Source organism: Stenella coeruleoalba (genome assembly GCF_951394435.1).
Source record: "Stenella coeruleoalba genome assembly, chromosome: 5".
NCBI lineage: Eukaryota > Metazoa > Chordata > Mammalia > Artiodactyla > Delphinidae > Stenella > Stenella coeruleoalba.
The window spans coordinates 10,389,550-10,402,491 of NC_137150.1; positions in this window are offsets into that span (position 1 = coordinate 10,389,550).

Genomic DNA, 12,942 nt, shown 5'->3' on the forward strand with positions numbered 1-12,942 from the left:
CAATAGATGCAGAAAAAACTTTTGACAAAATTCAACACCCATTTATGATAAAAACTCTCCAGAAAGTAGGCATAGAGAGAACTTAGCTCAACATAATAAAGGCCATATATGACAAACCCACAGCCAACATTGTTCTTAATGGTGGAAAACTGAAAGCATTTCCTCTAAGATCAGGAACAAGACAAGGTTGCCCACTCTCACCACTATTATTCAACACAGTTTTGGAACTTTTAGCCACAGCAATCAGAGAAGAAAAAGAAATAAAAGGAATCCAAATCAGAAAAGAGGAAGTAAAGCTGTCACTGTTTGCAGATGACATGATATTATACATAGAGAATCCTAAAGATGCTACCAGAAAACTACTAGAGCTAATCAATGAATTTGGTAAAGTAGCAGGATACAAAATTAATGCACAGAAATCTCTTGCATTCCTATACACTAATGATGAAAAATCTGAAAGAGAAATTAAGGAAACCCTACCATTTACCATTGCAACAAAAAGAATAAAATACCTAAGAATAAACCTACCTAGGGAGACAAAAGACCTGTATGCAGAAAACTATAAGACACTGATGAAAGAAGTTAAAGATGATACCAACAGATAGAGAGATATACCATGTTCTTGGATTGGAAGAATCAATATTGTGAAAATGACTATACTACCCAAAACAATCTACAGATTCAATGCAATCCCTATCAAATTACCAATGGCATTTTTTACAGAACTAGAACAAAAAAAACCTTAAAATTTGTATGGAGACACAAAAGACCCCAAATAACCAAAGCAGTCTTGATGGAAAAAATTGGAGCTGGAGGAATCAGGCTCCCTGACTTCAGACTATACTACAAAGCTACAGTAATCAAGACAATATGGTACTGGCACAAAAAAAGAGATATAGATCAATGGAACAGGGTAGAAAGCCCAGAGATAAACCCACGCACGTATGGTCAACTAATCTATGACAAAGGAAGGCAAGGATATACCATGGAGAAAAGACAGTCTCTTCAATAAGTGGTGCTGGGAGAACTGGACAACTACATGTAAAGGAATGAAATTCGGACACTCCCTAGCACCATACACAAAAATAAACTCAAAATGGGTTAGAGACCTAAATGTAAGACCGGATACTATAGAATGCTTAGAGGAAAACACAGGAAGAACACTCTTTGACATAAATCACAGCAAGATCTTTTTTGATCCACCTCCTAGAGTAGTGGAAATAAAAACAAAAATAAACAAACGGGACTTAATGAAACTTAAAAGTTTTTGCACAGCAAAGGAAACTACAAACAAGACGAAAAGACAACTCTCGGAATGGGAGAAAATATTTACAAATGAATCAACGGACAAAGGATTAATCTCCAAAATATATAAACAGCTCATGCAGCTCAATATTAAAAAAACAAACAACCCAATCCAAAAATGGGCAGAAGACCTAAATAGACATTTCTCCAAAGAAGACAGACAGATGGCCAAGAAGCACATGAAAAGCTGCTCAACATCACTAATTATAAGAGAAATGCAAATCAAAACTACAATGAGATATCGCCTCACACCAGTTCGAATGGGCATCATGAGAAAATCTACAAAGAACAAATGCTGGAGAGGGTGTGTAGAAAAGGGAACCCTCTTGCACTGTTGGTGGGAATGTAAATTGATACAGCCACTATGGAGAACAGTTTGGAGGTTCCTTAAAAAACTAAAAATAGAATTACCATATGACCCAGCAATCCCACTACTGTGCATATACCCAGAGAAAACCATAATTCAAAAAGACACATGCACCCCAATGTTCATTGCAGCTCTATTTACAACAGCCAGGTCATGGAAGCAACCTAAATGCCCATCGGATGAACGGGTAAAGAAGATGTGGTACATATATACAATGGAATATTACTCAGCCATAAAAAGGAACAAAATTGGGTCATTTGTAGAGACATGGATGTATCCAGAGACTGTCATACAGAGTGAAGTAAGCCAGAAAGAGAAAAACAAATATTGTATATTAACGTATATATGTGGAACCTAGAAAAATGTTACAGATGAACCGGTTTGCAGGTCAGATGTTGAGACACAGATGCAGAGAACAAATGTATGGACACAAAGGGGGGAAAGTGGCAGGGGGGGTGGTATGATGAATTGGGAGATTTGGATTGACATATATACACCAATATGTATAAAATGGATAACTAATAAGAACCTGCTCTATAAAAAATAATAATAATAAATAAATAAAAACTAAAGGCCTTGGAACCAGATGAACCTGGGTTTGGGATACGGCTGCATCCCTTTCTTGTTGTGTGGCCTTGGGAAAATTGCTTCATCCATGTAAGCCTCACTTTCTTCAACTATAGAATGGGATAATATAAAATGAGGATTATAATGGTACCTACTTTGTTGGCCTATTGTAAATACAACAAGAGATGGTGTGAGTAAAGGGCTAGGCACAGGCTTAACACCTGGGGCAGTTATTACTATTATTTCTGATGATGGGTACCTATGTTTGCTCACAGAGGTCGTATTGTCTCTTGTCCAGTTAGCGGCCAAAGTTTTTTGTACTTGATTTTCCTCCCAGTTCTTGAAACGTCATTCATCTGTACTCCAGCTCCTGGTTTTCTCTCCTCCGTGATAGAATCCATGGAGTCGAGCATCCAGCCCTTTGGTAAGTGGTGAGGGGGAACAAGGAAGTATAGACCATGACTCTTTGCTTAAAAAAGCCTATTGCTTAGTCTGGGATAGAATTCCACTATGAGCTACACAGTAAGTCCCCTACAGATGAACGAGTTCCATTCTGAAAGTGCTTACGTAAGTCCAATTCATTCGTAAGTCCAACAAAGTTAGCCTAGGTACCCAACTAACACAATTGGCTATGTAGTACTGTACTATAATAAGTTTATAACACTTTTCACACAAATAATACATAAAAAACAAACAAACACAAAAAATAAAGAAAACATTTTTAATCTTACAGTGTAGTACCTTGAGAAGTACAGTAGTACAGTACAACAACTGGCATACAGGGGCACATTCGCATCTTTGAAATTTTGCAACTTGAATGTTCACATGTAGGAGACTTACTGTATTGAATAGAAATGTCAGACAAGGGCCATCTTAAGGCAACATATATCATGTTTCCATCTGGATCCCACCTGTTGGCCTAAGGCCAGATGGGTAGGGCGGCAATGCAAGGATGTAGCCAGCGGGTTGGAGGAGGGCACTGGAGACCTGACCAGCTGGGAGGGCCATTGCTCAAACCAATCTGTGAGGAGATGTCATTGTCAGGAGCTGGAGCCTCAGGGAGACGGTAGGAGCTCCACCACCAAGCAAACCAACCACTACCTAGAGCCATGTGCAAAGGCCTCCCATGGAGAGCAGTCGAGGATATTCTCAAAGAGTTGACTGGAGAAGAAAATAGCATTCCCAACAAAGAGTAAGAATAGGGGATTCTCATCCTTCTGTTATATGAGGCATCTGACCCACATGGAGGAACAAACCAAGATCTCACCACAGCAGAAGACAAGAGGCCTCAGCTGTGCCTCCCAACTGCATGGCCAGAGTGATGGAGCTGCCTGGTCCTTGTGCTTGGTGAAGGCTCGCTGGACAATGACAAGTGGGGTCAGCAGTGTGGAGAGTAGAGATGGGGCCAGACAGCTTTGGACTGTCTGTGCATGTGGGGCGCAGGTGGTCCTCAGGCTGTTTGTTTTATCAGGAGCCAGACTTGGATGTGCCGGCACTGACGCTCCAAGGGCATGATGGGCTGGCAGCCCCGAACGTGGGTTGTAACAGGCAGGGGGCGCCCCTGGGTCTGGCCTTTAAACGTGTTCCATGGGCCCATGTTGGCTTAGGAGCACAGGGAGGAAGGTTTGCCGGCCTCGTACAGCCTGGCCTCAAGCCCTGTTATTGGGAGTCCCTCTACTTGGCTTGACTCCTCCTGTTGGTGTTTTGAAGTCTGGCTGAATTGGGTGCCAAGGATCGGAGTTTATATAAATACATAGAGGCTATGGCTCTTGCTCCACGCAAGAGCTTGTATCTGATTGTCCTCACATCCCAACTGCAAGGGGATTGTGTTGGGGGAAGGCAGGGAGTGTGTGCATTGTGTTTTGTGAGTCTCTTCACCACTATAACATAAAACCTCGAGTGTCAGATTCCATCTGTCACTACAGTTGAATCCTGTTGGCTTGGCTGAAGTGCTGAGAGCTGCTTTGCTTCTTAGCAGCCCTCCCTTTCCCGTGGATGTTCTTACTGCAGCCTGTGGTCACATAAGGAAAGCTGGTCCTGCCCAAGCTCTGTCAACAGTGAGGGCCCGTGGCATCTGGGTGTCCAAAAGAAAGGCGGCTGAGGGCTACAGTGTCAATGTTTTATATTTTGATTTACAAAAATGATTCATTTGTTTATTTCTATTTTTTTCTGAAAAGGATTGGAGTCTGCTTACAATAAGATCTAATATTTCCCCTCTTCTGTTTTCTTTGCTTTTTTGGTTATTTATACTGTAAAAACACCCTATTTTTATGTTTTTCAAGCTGATTTACAATTTCTTTGGGAATATTTCTGTTTTTAAAGCATCTGTCATTTGTCTCCTTCTGCAGCTGGAATGAGACAAAAAACTCTAGTGCAGGTGGCGGTAAATGATGCCTGTGAGCCACATCTGCCCCACCGCCTGCTTTTTTTTAAAATTAATTAATTAATTAATTAATTATTTTTGGCTGCGTTGGGTCTTCGTTGCTATGTGTGGGCTTTCTCTAGTTGCCTGCCACCTGTTTTGTTCTTTTTAAACAGTGCCGACTTTCTTTTCTTTTTTTAATTAATTAATTGATTGATTGATTGATTTTTGGCTGCATTGGGTCTTGGTTGCTGTGCGCAGGCTTTCTCTAGTTGTGGTGAGTGGGGGCTACTCTTCATTGTGGTGTGTGGGCTTCTCATTGCGGTGGCTTCTCTTGTTGTGGAGCACAGGCTCTAGGTGCACGGGCTTCAGTAGCTGTGGCATGCAGGCTCAGTAGTTGTGGTGCACGGGCTTAGTTGCTCCGCAGCCTGTGGGATCTTTCTGGACTAGGGCTTGAACCCGTGTCCCCTGCATTGGCAGGCAGATTCTTAACCACTACGCCCCCAGGGAAGCCCCTGCCACCTGTTTTTGTAAATAAAGTTTTATTGGAACACAGGCATGGGTATCTGTTTATTATTGACCCTGATTACTTTTGTGCTACAATGGCAGAGTTGTATAGTTGTGACAGAGACTGTGGAGCTGCAAAGCCAAAAATATTTACTATGTAGCCCTTTTTAGAAAAAGTTTGCTGACCCCTGCTTTAGTTCACAGTCAAATATAATTTTAAAATACTATCTGACCTAAGTGAATTTATCTTGATCGGCACTGTGTGGTGGTGTGTGGCTAGGATGGGTGTCCATTCTTTTCTATACCAATGTTGCTCTGCTTCCTGAGAGCCCAGTCTTACTGGATCTATCTGACTGCAAAGGCTGCTTTTTGCCAGCTCTGTCCTGGACAGTGAGCTCGACCCAATTCCTTGATTCCCGTTCTCCAAAACAGGACACGGTCAGTGTGGAGGGCTTGGCTGAAAGTGTGGAGTGATGGAAATAAAGCACACAACTTTAGACTGAGGACTAGACACCTCACTCTGAACATCCCTCTGGCAACCCTTCCTGCCCCCACTAGGAATACCTTTCTGACCATCTTGCTCTTTAGATATTCACCATGTTGTTTTGCCCTTCTCCTCCCCAATACCCACCTCATATCTAAATCCCCCTCACTTTATCCTGGAGAGCTATCATGCTCTCCACTACTGACTTACACAGTATACCTGTACGTCCTCTAATACTGGTATGTACCAGTTACTGGAAAATAACTGGAATATGAGAGGGAAATGTTGTGTGATGCAGGAGGGAACCTTGCTTCCCTAGGCTTCAGGTTTCCACAAGGAGGGACATCAGCTAGTGGAACATGAGTGGCCTCACTCATTCTTACCCAGAGGAAGGACTTCTAATATTATTGATAAGCTTGGGATAAGCACTGACCATGTGCCCCTTCCTCAGTCTCTTTCTCTCGGGACACAGCTTCCCGGAAGCCCATACTCTGGTCTTGCTCTTTGGTGGGATAATTTCAGTTCAGGGGAATAGGGGTATTTGGTGCATGGGGTGGGACTATTGATAAATAAATGAAGAATGGAATTTGATGAACAAACTAACTCTTGTAGATGGAAGCTTCTGGTGGGCCAGGCCATGTATTCTAGGGTGGGTTTTCCTATTAGGAGATAAGGATTTGAGGGCAAGTGGCCTATCTGGAAGGTGAGCCTAGGAAGTACCAGTTGGGGTGTGTGGACGGGAATGCAGCCAATTACAGATGCGCCATCAAGCCATTTACCACTTGGGTGATCAGAGCTTAATCCCACAGTAAACGCTGGAAAATGGTGTAGAACATGCACCTCAGAGTTGTCCTGCTGGAGAGGTGAGGGAGCTGAGGTGTTTATACTCCAACTCCTGTCAGTCAGTGATTGAGGGTTGCTCCTGGGGGGTGACTTCCAAGGCATGGCTGGGCTTCCCCACATCATAAAGAAGCCTTCTTTATCTTTGAGGAAAACCCTCAGGCAAAGAAATGCAGATGCTCACTGTTATCATTTCTTCAGGAGCTCACTGAAGCTGTAAGACCAGAGGGAGGTGGGCAGGGCCAGAACACTCTATGTCACTATTACAGACTCTGGTGTTGAAGAGTGAATTTGGCGTCTCTTTCTTAGTTAATGGTGCTTTAACTTTACTGTGGGATTCAGGATTGAGAGAATCAAATTTTGGGTTTTGGCATGATTTGTTTTCTGATCATATAATCTCATGTTTGTCCGTTCGATGTGGCTATTTTCAGAGGCCACAGGTCCTGGATCATCTCCAGAGGGTTCCTATAGAGCCTCTACTTAAATGGGGCTACCTGCTTTCCAGGGCCCCAGCTGCCTCCTCGAGACAAGGACCATATCCCCACCACTGTCGGCAGGACCTCTAGTAGCCTCTCATCCTATGTCCATAGTAAATGGTATTTCTGTGCCTTCATACTGTGGGCTCTTCCAGGAGAGGAGCTGAGGTTGAGAACAGCTGAAAATTTGAGCAATTAATTGATTTGTTCAGTGCTCATAAATTCTTACATTATCTCTTACATTTCTGCTAGAGAGACTAATTTCTTAGCCTCAGTAGCAAAATTATTGGTGAATGTGCTGGTTGACCCAATTAGGTCAAGTGTCCTCCCTGGAACCAATCAGAGGGTGGAATCCTGTGGCGATAACAGGCAGGTCCCACTGGAGCCACATGGCTAGAGCTGGAGAATTGTGCTGGTTAGATAATCCATTTGTTGCTCTCCTCCCACACAACAGATATTCTCCACCCTCTGAACAGGGTTAGCATTGGTGTATCTGGACAGGTCATGACTTTAAAAACAGCTTCTCATGCTCTCCTGGGTCTTATTTAAATAAAACATTAAGCAATGCCACCCTTGGCCAATTCCTAAAGGAGAGGGGTCAGCAGTGCCTTCTTGAAGGTTGCCCAGTGAAGTAAAGTTGCCCTATCCTCTGCTCACATTTTACTGTAAAGTTTAAAGGCTTTCATAAGCCCAAGTTGCAGCAGAATTGGCCCTGCCATCTTCATTTAGCATTTGTCAAGCGTTCTGGAATATCAGTTAACTGTGTGTTAGCTGTACGGTTTAGGAATTTTTGGGAAACTTTAATTTTCAAACATGAATCTAATCTGTTTGGGCTGAGCTTGTGAACTATCACCCTAGGAGTGAAGTAACCAGGCCGACTCTGTTTTTGAGCCAAATAAAATCAGGTGAGCTGCTTTTATGTCGTTATAGCATAGTGTATTGATATCATGTAGAGACTTCAGTGATGAGAGAACATCAACGTGCCAGTCCTGTGGAAAGAATTACCACGCCAGCAAAGATCCTCACAATATTAAAACAATACTAAGGACACACTTCCATATTTAAAGAGCACATTTCATGGAGGAAGAGGTTGAAACTGCAAAGAGTTTGGAGATTGAGGGACCGTTATTAATAAAGAAATAGGAGAGGATTCTAGAATCCTGAAAATATCACCTCCTTGGCTATTTGCACTAAACATAATCACTGGAAATATGCCCAAATCAAGGTGCTTGAAGAATCAGGGCCGGACTTGTAGGTGCTTTGGGCTTTGGCCAAACAAGTTGCATTCTGAACAGAGTTTTTAAAGAACAAGCATAAACAGTGTACCCAGTATGTAGAGTTGTGCCCTTCAAGGCAGCCCGTGTCAATGTCCAGATTTGGTGACTGGTCACAGATCACTTGGTGTCCAACTGGTTTTTCTTGGCCTTTCAGGGGAAAATGGAAGGCTTCTCCTGAGGTGGGCACAATAACACGAACTCTAATGATGTCAAATTCTGGTGCAGTGACAGCACCGTCTCGTGGACCTGGGGGACTTTTTGATGTTTGTGGGAGTTGGGATTCTAAGTTGGTCAGTGAGATGGATGGCATTGAGACCAAAGAGGAAATAGATCAGGGCCCCTCCAGGAATGACATCTGCTTTCATTGTGTAATAACACAAAGAGTGTTGACTCTAGATTGTTGGCTGAATACTTCTCTCTGTCCCCTCAGTGGGATACTTACTAATGATGGCGAGCTTGTTGGGGGTGATGATGAATTCAGTCTTACAACCCAAACAATAAAGTCAATCATAAAATTCAGGTAGACAAATGAAACTCTTGGGAATCAAATCTTCCGACTGCCAAGTTTCTCTACTTTTAAATTGATCATTGTGGATAAAATCAGAGATGAGCCCATAGAGAAGAGAATTTGAACACTCTGTTCCTCTATGAGGAGAAGAAGGTTGAATTTTTTTAGAACTAAATGGAGGCATCTGTTTTGTTTAAATTAAGGGTCTTGAAGTACCAGCCAGGGACTGAGCTGACCACCATTTCTGTAATAAGGTAATAAGTCATGCGGATGGTTAAAGAAGCAAGAAACACCACATTCCTGCTTTGTTCAACCAATTAAGCAGTAAGCCTTCTGGGTCCTTTTGTTAATTACTGTCAAACACAACTTATACAATTGAATCCAGCCTTTTATTTAATTATATTAATCTATTCCAGCAACTTCAAATACCAACAATGCCAATAACAAAGTTCATTTTAAAAATAGAGGTCTTGTTTAATTTTTATTTTCAACCATAATACCCTTTACAAGGTTGCCATCTGAGAATTTTTAGCTCTGTCTCAGCCTCAGGATGTTAGGGGAATTTGTGTTGAATATAGACAAGTCTGAAGCAAGAAGATGGTGGCTGAATCTCTTCTCTCAACGGGGTGATAAATCTGTCTAGGTCTATGCTATCCAATAGACCTGTTTGCACTGACGAATGTTCTATTCTCTGTGCTTTGCAACACAGTGGCTATTCAGCACTAGAAATGTGGCCAGTACAACTAAGGAACTGAGTTTAAATTTTCTTTAATTTTAATGAATTTATGTTTAGATAACCACATGTGGCCACTGGCTCCTCGCCCAGGTCTAGAGTGTATTCTGAGGAAGGAAAAATGCAGTGTTCCATTGACTTCAACAGGTGAAGAAATGCATAGTTATGATGTGTACTGTTTAGAAACCCTTACCTCCTGCTTAGAGTTTGTTATTTGAAACACACTGTATCCTGAGACAGCCCAAAGGAGATCAGCATCTTTGAGGGGAGTTTTTAAGCTGACCATGTGAAGAGGGAAATCCACCTGGAAGAGAGATGGGTACCAGGTCTTTTTTTTTTTTTTAATAGATCTTTATTGGAGTATAATTGCTTCACAATACTGTGTTAGTTTCTGTTGTACAGCAAGGTGAATCAGGCATATGCCGACATATATCCCCATATCCCCTCTCTCTTAAGCCTCCCTCCCACCCTCCCTACCCCACCGCTCTAGGTCATCGCAAAGCACCGAGCTGATCTCCCTGTGCTATGCTGCTGCTTCCCACTAGCTATCTATCTTACATTCAGTAGTGTATGTACTCATACACGTCGCCCCAGCTTCCCCCTCCCCACCTCCTGTGTCCTCAAGTTCATTCTCTATGGTTACGTCTTTATTCCTGCCCTGCCACTCGGTTCATCAGTACCTGTTTTTTTTTTTTTTAGATTCCACATATGTGCGTTAGCATACAGTATTTGTTTTTCTCTTTCTGACTTACTTCACTCTGTATAACAGACTCTAGGCCCATCCACTTCACTACAAATAACTCAATTTTGTTTCTTTTTATGGCTGAGTAATATTCTTTATCCATTCATCTGTCAATAGACACTTAGGTTGCTTCCATGTCCTGGCTATTGTAAATAGTGCTGCAATGAACACTGTAGTACATGTCCTTTTTTTTTTTTAACATCTTTATTGGGGTATAATTGCTTTACAATGGTGTGTTAGTTTCTGCTTTATAACAAAGTGAATCAGTTATACATATACATATGTTCCCATATCCCTTCCCTCTTGCATCTCCCTCCCTCCCACCCTCCCTATCCCACCCCTCCAGGCGGTCACAAAGCACCAAGCTGATCTCCCTGTGCCATGCGGCTGCTTCCCACTAGCTATCTACCTTACGTTTGGTAGTGTATATATGTCCATGCCTCTCTTTCACTTTATCGCAGCTCACCCTTCCCCCTCCCCATATCCTCAAGTCCGTTCTCTAGTAGATCTGTGTCTTTATTCCTGTCTTACCCCTAGGTTCTTCATGACATTTTTTTTTCTTAAATTCCATATATACGTGTTAGCATACGGTATTTGTCTTTCTCTTTCTGACTTACTTCACTCTGTATGACAGACTCTATGTCTATCCACCTCATTACAAATAGCTCAATTTCGTTTCTTTTTATGGCTGAGTAATATTCCATTGTATATATGTGCCACATCTTCTTTATCCATTCATCCGATGATGGGCACTTAGGTTGTTTCCATCTCCGGGCTATTGTAAATAGAGCTGCAATGAACATTTTGGTACATGACTCTTTGAATTATGGTCTTCTCAGGGTATATGCCCAGTAGTGGGATTGCTGGGTCATATGGTAGTTCTATTTTTAGTTTTTTAAGGACCCTCCGTACTGTTCTCCATAGTGGCTGTATCAATTTACATTCCCACCAACAGTGCAGGAGGGGTCCCTTTTCACCACATCCTCTCTAGCATTTACTGTTTGTAGATTTTTTGATGATGGCCATTCTGACCAGTGTGAGGTGATACCCCATTGTAGTTTTGATTTGTATTTCTCTAATAATTAGTGATGTTGAGATCTTTTCTTTTTTTTCTCTTTACTACTTTTTTTTGAATTTTTGAATTTTACTTATATTTTATACAGCAAGTTCTTATTAGTCATCAATTTTTTACACATCAGTGTATACATGTCAATCCCAATCTCCCAATTCATCATACCACCACTCCCACCCCCACCCCCACTTTCCCCCTTTGGTGTCCATACGTTTGTTCTCTACATCTGTGTCTCTGTTTCTGCCCTGCAAACTGGTTTGTCTGTACCATTTTCTAGGTTCCACATATATGCATTAATATACAATATTTGTTTTTCTCTTTCTGACTTACTTCACTCTGTATGATAGTCTCTATATCCATCCATATCTCTATAAATGACCAATTTCATTCCTTTTTATGGCTGAGTAATATTCCATTGTATACATGTACCACATCTTCTTTATCCATTCATCTGTTGATGGACATTGAGGTTACTTCCATGACCTGGTTATTGTAAATAGAGCTGCAATGAACATTGGGGTGCATGTGTCTTTTTGAATTATGGTTTTCTCTGGGTATATGCACAGTAGTGGGATTGCTGGGTCATATGGTAATTTTATTTTTAGTATTTTAAGGAACCTCCATACTGTTCTCCATAGTGGTTGTATCAATTTACATTCCCATGAACAGTGCAAGAGGGTTCCCTTTTCTCCACACCCTCTCCAGCATTTCTTCTTTGTAGATTTTCTCATGATGCCCATTCTAACTGGTGTCAGGTGATACCTCACTGTGGTTTTGATGTGCATTTCTCTAATAATTAGTGATGTTGAGCAGCTTTTCATGTGCTTCTTGGCCATCTGTATGTCTTCTTTGGAGAAATGTCTATTTAGGTCTTCTGCCCATTTTTGTATTGGGTTGTTTGTTTTTTTAATATTGAGCTGCATGAGCTGTTTATATATTTTGGAGATTAATCCTTTGTCCATTGATTCGTTTGCAAATATTTTCTCCCATTCTGAGGGTTGTCTTTTCATCTTGTTTGTAGTTTCCTTTGCTTTGCACAAGCTTTTAAGTTTCATTAGGTCCCATTTGTTTATTTTTGTTTTTATTTTCATTACTCTAGGAGGTGGATCAAAAAAGATCTTGCTGTGATTTATGTCAAAGAGTGTTCTTTCTATGTTTTCCTCTAAGAGTTTTATAGTGACCAGTCTTACAGTTAGGTCTCTAATCCATTTTGAGTTTATTTTTGTGTATGGTGTTAGAGAGTGTTCAAATTTCATTCTTTTACATGTAGCTGTCCAGTTTTCCCAGCACCACTTATTGAAGAGACTGTCTTTTCTCCATTGTATATCCTTGCCTTCCTTTGCCATAGATCAGTTGACCATAGGTGCCTCGGTTTATCTCTTGGCTTTCTATTGTGTTCCATTGATCTATATTTCTGTTTTTGTCAGTACCATACTGTCTTGATTACTGTAGCTTTGTAGTATAGTTTGAAGTCAGAGAGACTGATTCCTCCATTCCGTTTTTCTTTCTCAAGATTGCTTTGGCTTTTTGGGGTCTTTTGTGTTCCATATTAAGTGTAAATTTTTTTGTTCTAATTCTGTGAAGAATGCCATTGATAGTTTGATAGGGTTTGCACTGAATCTGTAGATTGCTTTGGGTAGTATAGTCATTTTCACAACATTGATTCTTCCAATCCAAGAACATGGTGTATTTCTCCATCTGT